Here is a 21,691-nt window from a genome sequence, read left to right as displayed (position 1 = left end):
ACTGCTGCGCACCTTCCATCGCAACTTCCCAGATAAACCCCGGCCTCCACCGGTCTTCCGTGGGGGGGGAGTGATGTCAGGGGCAGACCTGGGGGGGCACGCAAAAAGCATGCAGCAAAGTATGCGGCAGCACCTGTAGTGAAGAAACTGGTGGGTGTCCTGCACTATGGGCCACGTGTTGCGAATGTGTGTGGTGTTCAGGTGGGATGGGGAAGGGTGCTGCCATACAGGAGACTGCTTTGTCCTCCCTGTAGGCTGCAGGCGCTGCAAGTGCATCGAGACTACACTTCCCAGCATGCCTCGCGCACAGACAGCCAATCAGGAATCAGATCGGGCGTGGTACGCCCCAACGCGCATGCGCGAGAACACCGACACGGGGCTTGTGCTCGAGATCGCTGTGGAGGAGGACGTGAGACACCGAGCTCCGTAGGAAAACCCGTGCGAGGGGCCCCGCCCCGCCTGATTGAGAGTCTGGCCCCTCGCCGATACTCAGATAAGTTTGGGACGCATACCCGGGGAACCGAAGCCACGCAATACTCCATCTTGAGAAAGCCCGTAGAGAGAGTTTTGGGAAGCGCAGGGGGCACAGTCTTCCAGTCCATAGCGCTCGCCCCTGCGCCGGCATACGAGATAAGTACAGGCCCAGGGACAAAAGTGGTTAGCAGCGCGAGTCATGCAGAAATGAGGAGCGCAACATTGGCACCATAAAAAGGAGAATACCCGCGCCCCAAGCCACGCGCGGCGAAGCTCGCGCTGACACGTTACTAACGATTTGTTTTGCGCCTGGGGAAGAAAGTATGAATGCGGCATGGAGTGAATGACCGTGTGTATGTGTGACCTGGAATAACACATACTCTTTCTTTGTAGCGGAAGACGTGACCAGTCCATGCCGTTTTCGGAGACGCAGCACAGACTGACAGCTTCCCAAGGACCGAGCACTCGGACCGGACAATGAACCCAAGCTAAGTGTTGCATGCTAGTTTACCTGTGACAGTGGTTACCCACTGCCAATTGAACTGCTCACAGGGGTCAAATGTTGCTTATGTGATTCACACTTCAGAAAGCGTACTGTGTGGTCCAGCCTGCAGGCTCTGCAGGAATTATCATGTGGTGTGTTATGACGATGAAGGTGTGCAGCAGTTGAACCTGACCCAATTTCCCTCTACCTACCCATTACCTCGCCCTACTCCTTTTCCCGGTTTTCCCACAACCCCCCAACCTATCCAATCAACGAGACCCTAACCCTCTTTCCCTGCCCTGGTCGCGAAGGCCTGCGTAAGCTTCGTCTTGCAGGTATCAAGACCAGTGTGGGGGTAGTTGGTACATCCACTCCTGCGCCAGGTACCCGTGTGCAACCCTGACAAATAGGGCCTGCACAGGGCAGATAACTGCCCTGGGAAATCAGATTGATGAGATAAAAGAGGAAAATAACAAATTAATTCTCAAAGACCTTGACCCCCAGACAGAATTTGATGAAGAGCGCCAGAAAGTTGGTGCACTCAAAAAACAAAGGAATAACCTGGCTGCACAGAGGGGTACTCTAATTCAGGAAAGGGACACCTTAGGCCAGGAGGTCAGTTATTTAAAAACCAAGATGGAAGAAAATCACCTGGCCCTTCAAGGACTGGGTGAGCTCCAAAAAGACTACGAAAAACTGTTAGAGCACGCCAGGAGGGTGGAGATGCTCTGGAAAAGAATGACCAGACCAGTCAGGACAGGTCTCAGGCGGTAACAATGAGGTTCTCAGTGAGAAAATGACAGGCTCCATAGACAGGTAGCTATGCAGGAACAACTAATAGAGACTAGTAAGGCATTGATAGAAGAACAAACGGGTCAGGTTCTTGCATATCAACAGGGAGCAGGGGTTGAGAGAGATGAGGTCCGCTGGGAGAGGGAAATACCTGAGCTTAAACTCAGGAACCCTGGTACCAGAGACGTTCATCTCTTCAGTTCCATGGACTCTGCCAACCCCATGTCCACTGGTTCACATGAGCCAAGGGCCAAAGGAATGGAAGACTGCAACCCAATGGGAAATATGGGGCTCATAGATCAGCGCCTCCCAGGAATGGATAGGCGGGCATCTGTGTACGGGTTCCCAAGTGCTAGGGACATCTTCTCTGATCAGGGAGACTCCAATGAGGGGAGGATCAGAGAAATGGATCCTCAAAAATATAACTTACCCAGAGATCAGATGGTAAAATTTGGTGGGGAACTCCATGAGGGTAGGCCCAGTAAGGGCATCCTGAAAACCTCTTCCCAGCTATGACAGTGGGTCTGGGGGTACTCAGCCAATCCTGGGAGCAAGGAGGAATCAGAAGATTCTTCTGAGCGCCACAGGATTAAAGAAACTAGGCCCCCACATTCTGCCAGCCATTCCCAATCTCACAGAATCCGGGAGAGCCTAGAAGACCAGACAGGCACCTCTGGTAGCAGGGCCTATGAGTCAAAGGATGAGTGGACCAGCGTGACCCGAACTAAGAAAGCCAACAAGGTCAAGAGGGTCAATGACCTAGCCAATCCCTATGCCCCACAGATGGACCACAGAGGCAGAAATCAGTCAGTAATACCTGTGTATTAAACTAAGCGGTTCGATTGCATTGAACCAGGCTTCTCAGTGTCGTTTGCCGGTCCTTTCACGTTCAGGGATGCAGCAGTTGAGATGGCCCAGTGGCAAGCTTGCGTGAAGTTGGTATTACAAGGAAGGTATTTGCGGTCTCAATGCGTCTCCTTGTGCTGTGTGGATCGAATGGTCACCAGGTTCAGTCACTGGGCGAGGTTCAACGGTGGTGAGCTGGTACCAAGATGCAGAGGTGAGTCGATGTGATGTGAAGTCTCAGAGGTCACTTTTTGGGGGACAGCAGGGGTGGGTTGGTTGACTTATCATGAGGGGCAATGAAGAAGATGGTTCTTCAAACAGTGACTAGAGCAAGGCGAGCAGTGGTACTTTGTTGGTTCGAGCCGTGGCAACAACACACTTTAGCTGGTGAGATGCAACAACAAACTAGGTGGTATGGCAAACGTTGGTTTGCAGAGCGATGAATGCCAAAGGCAGCTTCAAAGGGTCCTGGAGGTTTGATCAGTGTCGAATACTCTTGAATAACGGCCTGCAGTGGGTTTGGTCACAAACACAGGGATCTTGGCTGTTGCGGGCTTTCAAGAGCTGTGAGTCCCACTCAAGGGTCTCAAGGGCCAAGGTTAGACTCTTCTCTGGCTCCAAAACATGGGAGTGGCTGGCACACACCTCCTGGAGTCATGCAACATGGTGAGGTCTTAGACAACAGGACGGCTGGAAGAGATGCAGGTCTTGGTCCAGCAGCAGAGTAATCTCCAATGGTCCCTGGGGATGGTTAGGGGACAGTGCTTGACTCTGCCTAGTAACATCTGCCTTCACCTTACAACTGGAGAACTTTCAAAAGAAGTGCTCTCTCAGCAGGGTGCAGCTAAATCTTCTTCCAGGGTTGGATTCCAGAGATGATTCAAAGAAGTGGTGGGAGACTCCTTATTTTCAAGGTGAAAACGGTGATATTAATTGAATTTGACTGGTATAAATATGAGAGATGCTGGGTCACCATACCCAAACTCATGTATTTATTTATTAATTTTATTTATAAAGCACTAAGACAAGAGCCTGCAGGCATGGTAGCACTAGACAAGAACACAGAACAAGAAACACAGGCTCAGGGCTAAAGACACAGGTGGATTAATGACTGAATGGGGAGAGGACTCAAACAAGACAGTGCAGAATATGCTTGATACCTACAAGAGAAGAACATGCCCCTATGTCCAGCGGTAGGGCATTCTAGCATCTTGGGGCAGCGTATGGAAAATACCTCTCAGTCACAAGTGAAACTTTGGACCTTGGTATTTAGAAAAGGCTGGAGTTGTTTGATTTGAGCGTTCTCCGATTGAGAAGCCAAGAAAGTCTGCTAGATTGATAACCAGGACCTTTCCCATAAAGGCAGTTGTTTGTGATACACAAGGTCCGAAAGGTGATTCACCTGTGGATGGATAGCTAGTGTAGGGCCCTCCTAGCAGCAGACACATGGGCAGATCTGTGCAAACCCTGTACAACGTGAACTGCATTGTTTTGACTAACCTGCTAGCAAGTGATTTTTGCCCCTACCAATACCCGGCAGGAGGATGACACAATAATCAAGGCATGTCTGTAGGATTAGGGGCTCTGCATTTCAACAGTTAGGTTCATCATTTCAGCATGCACATATTAGCATGGGTTTGAACTGCAATGGGGCACAGGGTGTAAAACTCCCAATTGGACTCAAGAGTGTGAGTCTCAAGCAGAATTAAATAGATGCCAAAGCACACAGCACATGCTTGAAATTGTACTTTATTTCAGGATGATATTTCAATGAACTGAGCTGCACTATATATAATACTAACATAAAGTTAATATACTAATTTAACCCAGCCCCAGTTAACATGTAACTGAATACCTTAATAACATTTAATGCAAATAAGTCCTTGATGAAAGAAGCTGAATGCAGATTGGGAAAATGCATGATGCTCTGGAAATGGAGATTTAAACGTGCAGGCTGAATCTGCACTGGATGATAAACTAAAAAAAATTGAAGATCCGTTCTAGTGAAAACAGAGCATTGTATTAGACGGGGAAGCACAAGAAAGATGCATCTTTTGCTCTCCAGCCATGAAATCATGTGCCATTTCAGTGGAACTCTGCTCAATGGGAGGTGTTTTCCTTGAGTGACAAAGGGGTTTGTAAAAAAGGATTTTGAGACAGAATGGGAGGTCATTCATCTTCGGGCACTGGGAGACGAAGGAACAGAGGCTGGCTAAGCAGATGGAATTCAGTGCTAGCAAGCTGTCTGATGCTGATGCAGTCCTTATCTGGGTTGACCCTGGGTGAGGTAGGCTGGAAGGTTGGGGAAGATCTCCATGACAAACTGAATTAGAAATACTGTCAACATATCTAGGTAAATATGAAGTTAAGTGAGGGGCTGCTTTTGTGAATGAGATCAGGCAGTCAAGGTTAAGTGTTCACTTTGTTTTAGGTGCTGTCTATTTTTAATGTGCATGCAATACTGCATTTATATTTTAAAGTCTTACTGTGTTTTTTTTAAAGTGTATTTCTCTTGCCAAGTTCCACGATGCCCAGGACAGTTGGCAAGACTCTGCACAGATAAAGCGCTAAAAGCTATTGTACTGTGAAACACAATGTAGCCATAAGTGTCATTCTGTGTAACTTGCATATTTCAATTTTATGATAAAAACACAGATTCCATAGTAACTTTTAGTTTCATTACATTTATTCTGAATTCAGTTTCTTTTATTTGGCATGCTTAAAGAGACAGATACGCAGTAAGAAATATATCAAAGTAAAGTAGCTGCTGTGAGCAGTTTATCTAGAGAGATTAATTGAATGTGCAGTATTTCAATTGCATGCTTTACATTTGTTGAAACTCAGCCAAAAGGGCCTACTGTGGTACTGTACATAAGGTAACACAGGAAGGCATGAGCCATCTCCCCCCTTCCCTCATCTCTGACTGTCTGTCTGCTATCCAAAGGTGGTGTGCCGCCAATGACCTCTGCCTTAATGCCACTAAGACTGAGATTCTTCGCATCGGCACACCTGCTCCCTCCTTCCTGTAGCTCTCTGGTCGGCCTCTCTTGGCCCTTTTCCTGCTCCCACTTGCAAGTCTAAAAACCTCGGGTCATCTTCGACTCCACATTCTCCTTCTCTCCTCACATTTCTGACGTCTCTAAGAAGTCACACTACCAGCTGCACCTCTTCAGAGGTATTCTCCCTTTCCTCTACTTCCCCCAGAAGCTCACTGTCTCCAGAGCTCTGGTTCTCTCTAGGCTGGACTATTGCAACAGCCTCTTTCTAAATCTGCCTGCTTCTACTCTCCGCCCTCTGCAACTTATCCAGAACAGGACTGCAAGACCTGTCCTTGCCCTCAAGCCCAGGGATCGTATCTCTCCAGGACTGAAATCTCTGCACTGGCTCTATGGGGTGGCACACTTCCCTAAAGGGCTTGGTCACATCGATTGCACCCATGCTGCTCGAAGTCCCATTAGAGCAACAGAGCATATATATCGCAACCGGAAACACTGGCACTCCATCAACGTTCAGGTTGTATGTGATGCCAAGGGCAGCATTACGTCTGTCTATGCAAACTATGCTGGCTGCACCCATGATAGTTAAATATTCAGGATGTCACCCCTACACCGGTACCTGGAAGCTGGGAAGCATGACAACACATAGCTCAATGGTGAGTATAAATGGTCTTGCACATGCATGCATGTTAGGTACAGACAAATAGACACTTGCAACTAATGACAAACATTCTCACCTCTCCAGGGGACAGTGCCTACCCTCTGAGCACCTACATGATGATGCCAATACGGAACGCCACCTGCCTGCCCAGGTAAGATACAACACTGCCCATATTGCAACTCGGGCCATAGTGTAGCGCACATTCAGAGTGCTGAAGTCACATTTCTGCTCCCTTGACCACTCTAGTGGTGTGTTGATATATGCACCACCAGTAGTCTGCAGGATTGTTGTGGCAGCACGTGTGCGGCACAATGTTGCAACACAGCATGGCGTATCGGTGGACATGGTGGTGGTACCCCAGACACACCCACAGGCCCACCGCTTACGTATGGCTGGGCAAAGGGCACGTGGCAGGCTGCCTGTACCCAGCTTGTGGCTACTTTTTTCACCTAAAATCCATCCCCTGTGGAGTGCACACAACCCTGTCACATTCCAGGTGCCATTCAATGATAACAATGGGCCAATCAACTGTGCCCACCAAACCACCCTGAGAATGTGTCCTTGAAAGTGCTGCATTGTGTGCATCCCTTAGAAATAAAAGACCTTCCACCAGGTGTTGACAAATGAAACACAGACGAGTGAGTATGCCACTACCACCATGTCAACCTATCAATTAAATCACCCTTGTGTCACCCAAACCATCCCATATGTACCGTTCAATGAAAATGATACACTGCAATGGTATGCCAATGCAAAGTTAATTCATGAAGGGCCTAGACACAAGGTACGTCTTTAAAAGCAGCCAAGGATGGATAGAACAATGGGAAAAATAACATTCTTTCAGAGCACTTTAATTTCTCAACCCACAATAGTCTGTACAAGCCAAGTAAGTGCACATCATACTATTAACAGTGTATGTAACAGTGAATCGGTTTGACGACAATTCTACATTTTTACCATGTGCCTAAATGTGCCATCATGCAGGAAGTGAGGACATGGTGGAACACAAAGATGATCTACAGGGATGGTGCAATCAGAACCAGCAAGTGCACAGACGTTTACAGGGGAGTGGCAGGTGGAGTGTGGGAACAAGTTCGAGGGGTGGTCCAAGAGCATCCAGTTGGTGGAGGCAGGGGTAAGTGCAGAGAGATGCAACTCTCTAGAGTCATTCCACAAGTGCAGTGAGGATGAGGCTAGTGCAGGCCCCTGAGCCAAGTGTGCCAAACACAGGCAAGGGTGGCATAGACCTGTGAGACCCTGAGGTATATCAGGCGGCCAGGCATCAAGCTGTATTAAAAAAGTTAGGGAGAGATCGATAGAGCAGAGGGACAGTTTAGCAGGGAAGAGGGAGAGAGAGGGAAGAGTATAACAGTAAACTCTTGAGGAGTTGCAGGAATTTAAGGAGATGAGACTCCATACGGAGTGTGGCAGGGAGGCAACTCCAGAGGGAGGCCCCTGCTGAGGATAAAGATCTTCCTCAAAATCCCTTTTTCGAGAACTGGTTCACTCGAAGAAGGTTGGAGGTACATGACGCGAGGGTTTAGGAGGGTGAGTATTTAGGTATGAATCATTCCAGATAGGTAGGTCTTAGGCACCACAAACGCTTGTGGACAGTGCAGAGTTACTCAGAGTTTCCCATTTGCACCCATGGGTAGCCAGTTGAGGGATTTCAGTGCCAGACAAATGTAGTCCAGGGTCTTGAGGCCAAGGTTAAATCTTGCGGTTATATCATGAATGAGTAATAGAGTGGGCAGATTAGAAGCTGGGAAGTTGATAAAGAGCCAGTTGCAGTAGTCCAGCCTGGAGATACCGGGGCTATGGAGACAGTGACCTGCTGGGGGAAATTTTGAAAAGGTACAGGACCTCTGAGGAGGTGTAGGTCATAGTTGTACTCTCGAGAGATATCTGAAATGTGACATGAGAAGGAGATTGAAGATGACCACAAAGATTAGTATCCTTGCATGTTGGTGTGGCTGCAGGGCCAAGGGAGTCTGGACAGAGTTAAAGGGGGAAAGTTGGAGCAGGGTTCCCAATGCTAATTATCTCGGTCCTGCTGGCGTTATGGCAGAGGTTGTTTGCAGCACACCATGACGGCATCGTGCACACACAGTCAGATTTGAGTGATGAAGAGGAGGCAGATGAGAGTCGACTGAAAGAAAGTCCAGTGTCAACCACATTAGACTGTACAGTAGAGGTGAAAGTAGAGGTGAAAGTGCTAATCACACATGCCAAGACAGCCATGTACACATAGAAGAACCAGGGGGATAGCTCAAATCCTGGGGGAATGTCATAGATTCTAAGAGCCATAGAAGATGGAAATGCTTTCCATCTTCTATGGCTCTTGGGATGGGTGGTCAGAAAAGAAATGAGGTTAACCACGCCATAACCTGATCTGTGAAACCTGTGCTCCATACCAACTGCAGTGGTGGATCTGAATAACTAACATACTGGTGAAATGTGTGAGATTATATATTGATCAATATAAAAGAAGATCGTACCTGTCCCCTTGGCATGCAGTTGACATTACAATTTAATTCCATGAAGTAGCCATCATTACCTGATGCAAGGATCTGCAGACAAACAAACACATGAAACATTTTTCATGTGCCAGATACATGAAAACATTCAATGGAAGACCCATGGGCACCCCTCAGTGACATCCAACACATGCAAACCACAGGTCACAAAACTGCCATCAACATGTGTCCCTGCACACATGCACAAACACCTGCACACTGCATGCAATACAAACACACAATACTCACACACACGGACACCCAACATCACCAACACTGTCTGTCCCCCTCAAAGGAATGCAGCAAAAGTGCATGCAACATTTCCCCATTCATTACATGATGTCACATACACAATGCATACTTCACTCAGCATACTGCATGAAAATTTTAAGACAGCACATATGCATATAAATGATCACAAACTGAACATGGTCCACCCCTGGAAGACAACCAATGCCATGAAAAGGCTGGCCATACCTGCATAGTATAGGGACAATGCACTGCACCCAGTCATGGCAGCACATTATCGTTAAAGATATGTGATGTGCATTCATCCAATAACCCCAAAAGTTGCCTAGTCTACACAGGGCAACATGTTGGGGACAGGTGAATGTAGCCAATGGGCCTCATTACGAGGTTGGAGGTAAGCATGGCGCTATGCCTCCAAAACCTTACCGACTCCGCCCTGGTGAATGGAGCTATTACCGGCCCATTCCAAGGTTGGCGGGACCAGTAATTCCCCATTCACCAGGGCCCTTCCCCATTCCCATTTGAGCCCCCATACGGCTCAATGGGAATGGGGAAGGTGCTAATAATGGTACCGCAAAAACCCGGCGTTAAGGGAGGACCCGCAAAGGGAACTCGTAGTAGGGCGGTAAGGGATTACCAGCACCGGTGCCCTTACCGGTGCTGGTAATCCCTTACCGCCCACCTCGTAATGAGGCCCAATGTTTAACTAACAGAGATCAATCATACTATCAAACTACCAAGAAACTGGGAGGTGAGAAAAGCCCATAATACCTTATGAATGTTCACAATGTACAAGTATACAGGTCATGTCGTTCAGGGCAAAGGTCCAGATTAGTGCATGGAGAACATCTTGTGGTGAAAAGGGAAGATAATAATACAGAAACGGAAATGCTAACTCATGTGGTGTTGCTGATTGTCTGCAATGTCAGTATATACACAGTACATTATATGATACATGTGGCGGTTCAGCGCACCAAGGACACATAAGGGACATGGACATGAGGCACGCTACTCATGTTCATGGTCCTGACAGGCACACATTCACAACTAAACATTCTAGTGCTTATGGGTTGGGGGTTAACATGAAGTCAGGCGGGGATTGCTTCTGAGCTGCATGAAGGAGAAGGAAGCAGGGACAGACAACCCTTTGTTGATTCATTGATTCACAAGGACAAATAGCACATTTCTAAAAAAAGAATGATCATTTACAGTGTATAATTGTGAAAAATATGTCAACAACAGATTTGTGAAGGTGATTTTCGGCTGCACGTTTTAAGAGACACCAGAACTCTGTGCTATGTTCTGGGAAGTAGTAGTGGAAATTATGGTCTTACTCCAAATGTATTTATGTCAAAAGCAGGAAACTTCACACAGTTATGCCCTTATGCAATGCACACAGTTGTACATATTTATGAATAAACTAGATATTGTGTTCCGGCACAAAAGGGCAGAATTCTGTCAAAAGCTGACACAAAGTCCCACAGCGACGGGGCTTGGAAGAGTATCTGCTCCACAAAATATGTGATTTATATATGTTATTGTTAGAAAGGTTGCACAATTGTAAATATGTATGGTACTAAAAGTAGATGTTATGTTCAAAAGGCAAGGGGAGGATTCTCTGACATATAAAACCACATCATCATGGTGACACCCTGTTTTCTCCTCCAATCAAGGGAGAGAGGAGACTGTAGCCAATAGCCTACCCAGGGGGCATGCTTAGGAAAATCCAGCACACACACCCCTTGTCCATATGCATAAATAGAGAAAGCTGAGGACTTACAAAGACACACGGATTCACCCACTAACTGGTTGCTGGCGGAGCACCCTGCGAGAGGACCAGACATCTTCCTTGCTCCAGACTCCAGAAACTTGGCAAGCAGAAAGGCCCATTCTATAGCTGAACCATTCTCAGCTTGCCCTTAAAATTCCAGAAACCAGAATTTACCTCAGACATCTCAGGGGAACAAACTAAACAGCCGGGCTGTGCTGTAACTGCTTTCCTGCTAAAGAATTATTAAAAGAATCACAAGACCCAATCCAGTTGTGCCGTTCTGTGCTGTGACCAGATAGCTGTGACCAGAGCCATTGCTGACCCAGTCCAGTCCCGTGTGCCCTGCAGCCTGTCCCAGTCCAGTGTGCCCAGCAGAATTTCTGAGCAGAATCCCTGATCTTGACGGACCAGAATTCCTGTCGGTTCTGTTCAAACATATATAGTGAGTATCCATAGTATAGGACTGTGTCACTAGCATATGTACTATTCTTAGTCTATCCCTATCCAAATCCATCCTATCTTGTCTTCAGAACCTGCACTGTTAGAAATATTTGTGAATTGCCTGAACTCTATATCTTATCCCTACTATCTTCTTTGGTACTAGTATTGTTAAATATCTTTCCGCTGATATATTTCATCTGAAGAAGGCAAGCCCCACAGCAGGCAGTCGCCCTGATTCAGTGGCGCCCTGGTCTAGTGGCTGTGCTTCCGTGTGGAATTTGCTTCTTCATAGTCATCCCCTAGTGTAAAAAATCCTGTTTGTCTTTTGAAAGTGCATCCCTGTTTTCCCATCTTTGCACCTATTTGGAAAAAAACAACCTCCACGAAAACGTCCATAACTTCTTCAATTGTTATGCTAGAAATGAAATTTAAAAGTCTGCTTGTAGCTAACATCCACAGAACCATAAACCGCATCTCAAACCCATATAGTTTTCCTACAGTCGCGATTACCATGCACAGAAAAGTTTGCCGCAAATTTACGTTCTGGCAAATGATCACACGTGTGAAACAGCTTTCAATTGCACCCGACCTCAAATTTAAGTTTTCACATTGCTTATTACTGTCAAATCATTGCTAGTGTTTGTCTGCAACCAGATAAAGTGGCTCCCATTAGAATTTAAAGAATTTCAGCAATTTATCCCATATTTAGTGTTTTACCCCTTTCATTCAAAGACAACTTTAAAACCATTTTGACAGTTTGCCAATCAATTCTGTTTCACTCTTGTGTTGCTGAGGGGAAATTGGGATTGACATTGTTTGAATTCTGCATTCCTGAAACCTGCTCTCTCTCCTTCTATCTCTTGATATTGCATATTGGGGGGTTGAGGGGTGTGAGGGGGAAATAGTAACCACATTGCCATTTGATTGAACAAACCAACAAAAGTATTATTTCTGTGCTGAATTGTTTTTGCTCATTATTACTCCTTGTGATTAAAGAGATTGCTTAGTGTGACATCACCCCATTGGTGATTATTGTATCCACATTAAAAATAGTGTGATTATATTGTGAAATATATAAATAAATATTTGAACTTTGCAAACCAGCGTGATTCCTGGTTCAGTGTGACCGGGGGTTTCCAAGAGAGGGGCGTGATATAAGTGGTACATCGTTCAGAATAAAAGAACTTTTAGACACAAAAAAATAAATAAGGGTTTCAGTTGTGCATTACACGCTAGGCATTGATTTAGGAGAAGTGCCGGATTGAAATCACTTACAGATTGGGGTTCGTCATGAGATTTCTGAATTAGACCTACCACTTGTGACAGTCTAATAGAGCATGCTAACTGATGGGGTACATAAACCCTGTTGGGCTACCACACTGTGCTACACTGTAAAAACGCCCTTCAATAGGAACGCTCTAAGGAGTTGGCCTGTTTTGCAAAAATAAAAGAACTCCTGTAAATCAGAAAGGAAATTAATATTTCCAGAATGGCGACCCTAGTAGAAATTAATATGGCAAAGGAACACCCACTGCACAAATTATTTGTCTGGTGTGAATGGACAGAGCAGGATCAGAATGTTTGGTTGCAGGAAATCAAAGAACAAGCCACTGCCACAGGATTAGATAAATGGCAGGATCAGGGTCCATTACACATGGCACTTAGTGAATTGTACATGGCCCCTAAGTTAAAAGAAGAGCAAAGTAAAATTGCCAAAATAGCGGCATATCTGTACCTCCACATTGGAGCAATACAGGAAAATATGCTGAAAATCTAGATCTGCCAAACAGGCAAGTACAATCACTAGAAGAAACCCAACATGATTTGGACTCTGCAGGGCAAATGCTACTAAAGAGCCAAGAATCAGAGAATGAAACCAGACAGAACCTGATAAAAGTAAAATGAGATCTGCATATCCTGCAGCAAGAGAAGGTAGAGCAGGATACCAAAGTACTGGCACTGCAAAAAGAGTGCCAAGAAAGTTTGGACTCTCTACTACGGAGCCAACAAAAGCTGGAGCAGCATTTAAGCTATAATAGGGCCTGCACAGGGCAGATAACTGCCCTGGAAAATCAGACTGATGAGATAAAAGAGGAAAATAACAAATTAATTCTCAAAGACCTTGACTCCCAGACAGAATTTGATGAAGAGCGCCAGAAAGTTGGTGCACTCAAAAAACAAAGGGATAACCTGGCTGCACAGAGGGGTACTCTAATTCAGGAAAGGGACACCTTAGGCCAGGAGGTCAGTTATTTAAAAACCAAGATGGAAGAAAATCACCTGGCCCTTCAAGGACTGGGTGAGCTCCAAAAAGACTACGAAAAACTGTTAGAGCACGCCAGGAGGGTGGAAGATGCTCTGGAAAAGAATGACCAGACCAGTCAGGACAGGTCTCAGGTGGTAACAATGAGGTTCTCAGTGAGAAAAATGACAGGCTCCATAGACAGGTAGCTATGCAGGAACAACTAATAGAGACTAGTAAGGCATTGATAGAAGAACAAACGGGTCAGGTTCTTGCATATCAACAGGGATCAGGGGTTGAGAGAGATGAGGTCCGCTGGGAGAGGGAAACACCTGAGCTTAAACTCAGGAACCCTGGTACCAGAGACTTTCATCTCTTCAGTTCCATGGACTCTGCCAACCCCATGTCCACTGGTTCACATGAGCCAAGGGCCAAAGGAATGGTAGACTGCAACCCAATGGGATATATGGGGCTCATAGATCAGCGCCTCCCAGGAATGGATAGGCGGGAATCTGTGTACGGGTTCCCAAGTGCTAGGGCCATCTTCTCTGATCAGGGAGACTCCAATGAGGGGAGGATCAGAGAAATGGATCCTCAAAAATATAACTTACCCAGAGATCAGATGGTAAAATTTGGTGGGGAACTCCATGAGAGTAGGCCCAGTAAGGGCATCCTGAAAACCTCTTCCCAGCTATGACAGTGGGTCTGGGGGTACTCAGCCAATCCTGGGAGCAAGGAGGAATCAGAAGATTCTTCTGAGCGCCACAGGATTAAAGAAACTAGGCCCCCACATTCTGCCAGCCATTCCCAATCTCACAGAATCCGGGAGAGCCTAGAAGACCAGACAGGCACCTCTGGTAGCAGGGCCTATGAGTCAAAGGATGAGTGGACCAACGTGACCCGAACTAAGAAAGCCAACAAGGTCAAGAGGGCCTTGCTCAAGGATCCCATGAAACAAATAAAAGCAATTAGGAGCGTTATCACGCCCTATCACAAGAATGCAAAATATTCGGTTTGGGAGCACCTTAAGCTATTTGAACAAATGATGGAAACTTTCCATTTGAAGGACAACCAAAGCTGTATTCAATATGTAAAGTGGACCTTTTCTCCAGAGTACTCCAGCTTCTTTGCGGGGCTGACGGATTAGGATCATTCCAGATGGTTCAACTATAGGGCCACCATCCTGAAACATTTTCTATTCACAGGACCCCTCAGGAGGCTCGCAAGGCAGCCTATAACTTACAATGTGGGGAAGACCAGGCCCCACAAGAATTTGTTCAAGAGTTAAAACATGCCTTTGCGCAGACCACTGGAAGGGTGCGCACTGATAGCAAAGAATTTGTAAACACTTTCTTTCACGCTCTCCCTAAGTATATTATGACCCAGCTAGTGAGGGACTTTCACGAGAAAAGATCACTAGACTGGGTCAAACAAGCCACGTGCATTTATGAGGTGCAAAAGCCAGTGGAAAATATAAATAGAGGGAAAAGCTCCAAAACAACCAACACCCCTGCTGCTGCTAAAGTGGCAGAGGTGAAGGTTGCCCCCATTTTAGATCTGGAGATGGGGGGCCTAAAAATCTTCCAGCACAGAATCAAAACAACTCCAAACCCAGAAGGCCTTCGGGCCAATCACAAACAGGGAGCCAGGGAGGCAACCCCACAAATGGGACCCCTAACTCCCCTGACTACATCAGCCCACGCTACAAGGGAAATAGACCCATCCTGGGTTATGTGTGGACTCCTCCAGCCCAAGGGGGGGATCCAACCAGACAGCAGGCAACCCAGGGAACTTCCCTCCTCACTTCCCCCAGGAGGGTAGTAATACCCCAAATACCGGATAAAATTTCTTTCCTAGGTACCCGCCAAATTTCAACCTCCAAAACAACACATCCTTCTTTCCCCACTTTCCTGAGCCCAGACAGCCCAATCCGGGAGAGGGGAGGCCAAGGGTGGAGGGGATCCCAAACTTCCCGAACCCGGGGTATTTTGTGAGAAAGGATAGCTACCCTTCCTGGGATCAGCCCAGGGGAGACATGAGAACCCCGTACCAGCCAGAGCGGGTGTCCCAACTAGAGCGCCAGGTCCAGAACATGGCACAGGATCTGGTTCGCATGCTGAGGGCTCGACGGAACCCTCAGATGAGCATGGCGGCTCAGAATGCCTCAAATTCAGGATCCGGTGCTCCAGAGCAACGACGGGGGAAGAACCCCAACAATTCACCAGTTCCCAGGAAGGAGGCACAAAGGGAAGGGGGGTGTAAAGCCTTGGAGGAAGCTTCTTCCCCACTTGTAAAAAGCCCCTGGAAACCCAGGAACCGGAATCAAAATCTCCTGCCCCCAAAAGTCTGCAACCCAAGGAGCAGAGAGGGGGTAGGAGAAATAAAGAGCTCAAAAAGACCCATTTTGAAGAGGAGGTACAAATCTTCCAGTTTGAAGGAGAGGTGTCCTCAGAGAATTCTGGGGAAAAGATCTTCTCCTTCAGGGATGGGGGAACTCATCCCAAAGAAAAAAAGTAAAATGGGTCCCAAAGGATCCAAATCCAGACTGGGTAGATGTGGGGACCGCGTTAGAACCGCTCATTATCAGTACCCAGAATGACCAGCACGAAAATCCCCTGGTTCAAACCCATCCTGGTGACTGACTCCAAAAAGGGGGAAATGGGGGTCAGAATCAGAACCATGGAAACCTGAATCTTCCCCCATATCTAGCTGTCACCTTTTTCTTCCAGATTCCCAAGGCTCCAAACAGAATCCTGCCCAAATCACCTTTCTGTCAGTATCCAAAACCAAGAAACTAACCCACCAGTTGTCCAAAAATGTACATTACCTTTGCCCCCATGAGGAGAAGGAGGGAAGATTGTATGCCCTGGTCCAAATACAGGGCAAAGTACAATTTTGGCACTGGTGGACACTGGATCCCAAGTTACCCTTCTGTCAAAAGGGGCCTTTGATCAACTGAATTCGGGAAGTGGGGAGAAATATCAAATTCCACTCACCCCTCTTCCTGGACAACTTCAGAACTTTGACGGGAAGGGAATTCCAGTTGAGGGGACTGCAGATTTGGATATTAAAATTGGGCGACACATGGTGAAGCACCCGGTCATAGTTGTGACTCCAGAGGGCACACCTTGTTTACTAGGGAATAACAACCTGCGTAGGTTGTCACCCCTCATAGATTGTGTAAACAAGGTCCTCTGGACCCGGACTAACCGACCAATAAAATTGAAACATAGTGTCAACCTAGTTAGTTTAAACAGCACATGCCACATGGTTGAACAAAAATCTGACCAAATAGAATTTCACTTCCAGAATAATCAAATCCCAGACGTGACAGTAATTGCAGTAGGACAACAAACTGGTGATGGGGAGTCCTCTCTATTTCTGAAAATCAAACTTCCTTCCAGTATAAGGTGGCATTCCACACTGGAAGGAAACACTCTGAAATTCTTTAAAAATTCACAATCAGAAAATCCCACTCCTATAGTACAGAAAGATGAAAAATCAGATCAAAGCCTGGCTGATATTCAGAAAATTGGAGAGCAGTTGTTCATCCCTATTCAGTTAAATGAGGGAAAGGACTCTGTTCTCGCCCGAGTATGTGTCAACAACGGTAAAAGCTTCATCAGCGAAGCCATGTTCCACAAACTCCCAAAAGATCCAGCCATTCCCCCATTTAAACTGATAGACAAATGGGAAATGGACCTGGAAGCACCCAATTCCAAACAACTCCTGCCTAGCAGGTGTATGCTCAAATTTCCATAGGCAACAAGAGCATAGTCCATAATTGTTGGGTCGTGCGAGATGACCCTGATGCATTTTATTTAGGCAGTGACATTCTCAATTGCTTTGCCATTAGTTTGGACCTAATAAACTTCAAAGCTTGGTCCGGATTAGCGGGTAATCCCATGGACTTTGATGACCCAGAAAATGAATTTAGGTCAGCTCAACTGCTGCCTTGTGCAGTTGAAATTCAGATTGGAGAGGAAGTCACCATCCCAAAACGGACCGGACAATTCCCACTGGAAGTGAAAGTTAAAAGAGGACAGATACTGAAAAACCCTGATGCCTATATTCATCTCAATGCTTATTTCCAACAGCAAGGGTTGGGGGTAAACCCAACACCACTAGTCAACATAGAACACTACACCATTCCAATAGAGGTGGATAACAGCGCCTTAAAGAGTATCACTCTAGCCGCAGGCACCATTATTTGATTGGCGGTTGATGACCGACATTTTTCCATAGATTTAGGTAATGAACTGTTAGGACCAATCCCCAAGGACTGTTTTGACAGTCATAGCAATGATGACACCACTCCAGACAGGATCTTCACCCGGCATGGGGGGAATTTCCTGGTGTACACTTCCATCCCTTATGGTAAGGAAGATGTGACCTGTGACTTTAGAAGGGATGAGGTGATCTTCCAAGTCTGTGAGGACTGCCTTCCCCACCTGAAGCCACAAGTCCAAATCAGCACTTTGACCAGGGACTTCTCCACCCAGCTGGAGGAGGCCGCTGAGATAGCAAAACAGGAAGTCTTTCCAGGCTTCAGGCAGATGGTTGAAGAGAGTGTCAAACTAGCCGATGCCTGTGAGACTCTGGAGCAAAAGCAAACATTTAAACAAGTTTTCTTAGATTTTCAAGATCTCTTTGCGGTGGACTCGTATGACTATGGTCGCACTGACATCCACACAACAACAATTCCCACAGACCCTGGCATGACGCCAGTTTTTGTGAAGCAATATCGCTTGCCTCTCGCATCAATGGAGTCCCTTACTGAAATAATTAAGAACCTTGCGTCCCGTGTGATAATTCGTCCAGTCCACAGCACCTTCAATAATCCGGTGCTGGGGATTTTAAAACCAAATGGCCAGTGGAGACTCTGTGCTGACCTTAGGGAGCTCAACAATTGGGTCCATACTTCCCAGTGGCCTCTGCCCTACATTGACCAAGAGCTGGCCCAGATCCAGGGGTCAAAGGTATTCACTGCCATTGACCTGACCAATGGGTACTGGACTGTACCTGTCAGTAGGAAGGACCAATGCAAGCTGGCCTTTACCTTCGGGGGCAGCAATACCTATGGACCCAGACTCCCTTTGGATACATGAACTCCGGTAATGAATTTAACATTTTTCTACACAAGGCCATGCCTGACCTGGGTGAAAGGGGTTCCAGGGTCTCTGTCCCCAGGAAAATAAAGTGGAAGCACTTCAGAAATGAAAAGACCCCACAACTCTGCGGGAACTAAGGAGCCTCCTTGGACTAACTAATTACAGCAGAAAGTTCATTGAGGACTACGCAGAGATTGCAAGAGCCCTGATCCATCTTTTGAAGGGGGGGGGGGTCAAGTGGGAGTGCGGTCCAGAACAAGCCGAGGCAGTAAGACAACTCAAAAGAAGACTCTCACAAGCACCTTGCCTAGCTTACCCTGTCAAAAACAAGGAGTTCGTCTTGGAGACAGGGTTCTCAAATACATGCTTGACTGCAGTATTATATCAAAAGCATGACAAGGTCAATAAAGTAATCTCCTATGCGAGTAAGACTTTATCCTCTGTGGAGGAAAAATTCAATGATTGTGAGAAAGCACTCCTGGCAACGGTGTGGGTATTGAAGAATTACCGCCCGTTTATCCAGGGGGAACACATCATAGTGGAGACTCCACACCAGCCTCTGCAATATCTCCAAAGTGACAGAATCTGGGCCGGAAATGTGAGTAATTCCCGAATAACTTCCTGGATTCTGTCAATACAAGGCTTTTCTGTGGAGGTCACATATGGCCAAAACAAGAAGAGTCCCCTTGTTGAAAGGTCTGGCTGACTTGCATGATTGTGCCAGAGAAAACTGTCTCGGGGACGAAAGTCTTACTACCCACACAAAGTTTATGAAGAAGACCAGTGTGAGGGAATGCCCACTGTCTATGTGGATGGATGTTCCTACCATGTTGACAACAACGGGGAAAAAGAATTTGTGGCCGGCTTAGGGAATGCATGGGTGAATGATGTCGCAGAACCCTCCGCTGGGTACAAAATCGGTCCCCGAAGTAGTCAAGTGGCAGAGTTGATGACTGTGCATCAAGCCATCCTCACTGCTGTCCAACAACAACTCCACAAACTGGTCATAATCACAGATTTGGATTATTTACGGAACGGGTTTGTGGAGCACCTGGTTAATTGGAAAACCAGAGGCATGCTATGTGCTTATAACAAACCACTGACACATGGGACAATAATCCAAAATATTGATGATCTGGTCTCCTCGAATGGGATGACCATCTACTGGAAAAAGATTAAGGGTCATTCTAAAGTAGAGGGACCAGACAAAACTGGAAATGACCTAACTGATCTGCTCGCCAACACAGGAGCCATCCAGGGATCTACTTAAGATCGAGTCCCTGTTGGGGGAAATCCAGGTCACTGCTATCACTAAATCTCAACTGCACAATAGAGAAAGGAGAACCCACATGCTGATTTGATTATGGCTCAGAAAGGGGATCCAATAATAGGTAAGTTTTATCAACACATTGAGGACCCCTGAGAACTTTCCCCTGACGGATACCGATTACATAGGGAAAGAGAACCTCAGAGTGTTAATGAAATGTCCAAGAATGTTCCGAATCCAAGACAGTTTGTTGGTGAGGAGATCCCTAGCTGGCCATGACCAGTGGGTGGTCCTACCTCATTCCGAAGCCTGATGCTACGTCACGCCCATGATGCGGCCACAGCCGGTCATCAGGGGTTTCATACGACACTAGAAATCTTGTGAGAGGTTGCATACTGGCTACACATGGGGCAGGACCTTGACCAATACTTTTAGGGGTGCCTTGTTTGTGCACAATTTCAGCCAACATCACTCACACACCGTGCTCCCCTCCAAAAGAGGGGGATGACACTGCCTGGTCAGATTTACAAGTCGATTTTATCGGGCCTTTGATTCGCTCCTCTAGGGGGAACAAGTACATGTTGACGGTGGCATGCTTGTTCACTAAATGGGTGGAATGTCTCCCGGCCCCAAACTGCAAGGCAGAAACAGCAGCTGCCCTGATGATCAACCACATCTTCTCGCGTTTTGGACTACCCCAAAGGATTGAGTCAGACCAAGGTAGCTACTTCACTAGCGAAGTGATGACAAAGATCTGGGAGATACTTGGGGTCAAAAGGAAACTACACATTGCCTACCGGCCAGCCTCTAGTAGTGGAGTGAAGAGATAGAACAAGACAATTGTGGGCATATTAAAAAGGTTTGTGGTAGATTCTGGGCCAACTTGGTCATTTGATTACTTCTTGTCCTGATGGCCATCAGATCTACCCCTTCTTCTGCAACTAAAATGTCACCGTTTGAGCTGATGACTGGACGAAGTATGGTGCTTCCCCAGCATCTGCTCTACAGAACCCAAGAGCAGACATTGATAAATGCCTCCACAACTCATGAGTATGTTGAGAATCTGAGAAAACACCTTCAACATGCTTTTGCCTATGCTCAGCGGAATCTAGAAAGATCTGCAGACAGTATGAAGACCCACTATGACCTGAAGACAACTAGAAAAGAATACCAAGTAGGGGATCGGGTCTACTTGTACAATTTCCAAAGGAACCAGGCCAAAAAGCACACATTTTTTCCTAGCTGGCGGGGTCCTTTTGAAATTGTAGACAGAATCTCACCAGTCGCCTACAAAATCCGTATCCCCAAAGGCAGTTTGGCAGAAGGGGAAGATAAGTGGGTCCACATCAACCAGCTGAAGTATTCCCATAGTAGGCATACTCTGCAGAAATTAGAGGATTCATCTGGAAACCCAGAGGAGGACATTCCAGATCCCTAGAAAATTACAACTATTAAAAACCCTTCCACATGTTAAAATTAGTAGTAATTACAAGTGGGAAAGATTGTCATTCATATGTCAAATGTATGTGTCTGCCCCACTACATGCATATTGGTGGGGAAATGTCCACAAATATGCTCTGTTTTGTCATCATAGGACTGAAACCATGGATGCTAAGCACCAAGGAGGACCACTCGGGGACTGGAAGGAAAGACCCAAGAGGCCCGGGGTATCGCTCCATACTCTCATCCGGAACCAGCGAGGAGAACCTGTCGATCCACCACTGATGGGAGAAGCAGGCGAATTTTCCCACTTGGACCAAAAAGAAAAACTGAACATCCCAATCTCCCGACTTCCCCTTGATGGGCGGTCAAAAGTCAAGCCGTGAGGGGGGGCTTCGTGG

At 46.6% G+C, this 21,691-nt stretch overlaps 1 protein-coding gene across 1 annotated transcript in view; it reads right to left on the bottom strand.

Annotated features, from left to right (window-relative positions):
- The window catches only part of LOC138491711 (arylacetamide deacetylase-like), a 196,484-nt gene that overhangs the window by 31,921 nt on the left and 142,872 nt on the right, over positions 1-21,691 (bottom strand). The gene's annotated exons all lie outside the window — the stretch shown is intronic.

Source organism: Ambystoma mexicanum, chromosome 10, assembly GCF_040938575.1.
Source record: "Ambystoma mexicanum isolate Mex_15411 chromosome 10, UKY_AmexF1_1, whole genome shotgun sequence".
Classification (NCBI taxonomy): domain Eukaryota; kingdom Metazoa; phylum Chordata; class Amphibia; order Caudata; family Ambystomatidae; genus Ambystoma; species Ambystoma mexicanum.
This window is presented reverse-complemented; position numbering and strand designations above follow the sequence as displayed.